This window comes from Hyla sarda, unplaced genomic scaffold (genome assembly GCF_029499605.1).
Source record: "Hyla sarda isolate aHylSar1 unplaced genomic scaffold, aHylSar1.hap1 scaffold_3446, whole genome shotgun sequence".
Classification (NCBI taxonomy): domain Eukaryota; kingdom Metazoa; phylum Chordata; class Amphibia; order Anura; family Hylidae; genus Hyla; species Hyla sarda.
The window spans coordinates 15,362-16,136 of NW_026610204.1; the positions used below are offsets into that span (position 1 = coordinate 15,362).

General features: G+C 50.6%; 1 non-coding gene across 1 annotated transcript; it reads right to left on the bottom strand.

The window, feature by feature from the left end:
- Positions 1–332: 332 nt before the first annotated feature.
- LOC130330991 (U2 spliceosomal RNA) lies at positions 333–523 on the bottom strand. The gene has a single exon (XR_008873983.1). It is a non-coding gene; the product is annotated as a U2 spliceosomal RNA (small nuclear RNA).
- Positions 524–775: the final 252 nt, after the last annotated feature.

Genomic DNA, 775 nt, shown 5'->3' on the forward strand with positions numbered 1-775 from the left:
CTTCATAAGCATTAATCTTATTTTGTCAATTAGGAACATTCAGCACCCACCCGCTATCAAGGCAGCTGCCTATCATGTCATGCCCTACCTGCACAGGTGTGCTGGCTACTCAAATGATCCAATTAAGGAGGCCATTTAGTCAGCAGCAGCAGAAGTCCTGTGCCTGGACGCTCCAACAGCGGCCAGACACAAGCAGAAGCAGCAGAAGCAGCAGCAGCAGCACCACCTTTTGTTTTTTGGCTGCAGCAGCAAGGCCCACAGGGCTGGCTAGCTGGCTAGCCAGCAAGCAGGTAGCAATGAAAGTAGGAATCTTTCTTTTTAACCCTGTAAGGGGGTGGTGCACTGTACCCGAAGATACTGCCATATCGGGTCAATGCATAGGGCGACGGAAGCAAGCTTCGAAATCGGCCCCCGTTCTCAAAAATCCATTTAATATATGGTCCCCAGATAGGGGACGTATCAGATATTAAACTGATAAGAACAGATACTACACTTGATCTTAGCCAAAAGGCCGAGAAGCGATAACCGTGAAAGGGGCGGGCCCAACAAGGTCCCCTTCATGGGCACTATCACTGCTTGCTGTCAGGGAGGCTGCCAGACAATTTTCCATGCACACTCTGGGCTGGGGGGCAGTCAACCACCAGTACACACAGCAGAACCTAAACCCATACCATTATTGCTAAGCAGCAAGACAGGGGCCCATTGCACTCCCACGGGGCCTTTTTAAATGCAATCCATAACCCGGATTTGCCAGGAACCCTTCTTACTCCTCCTA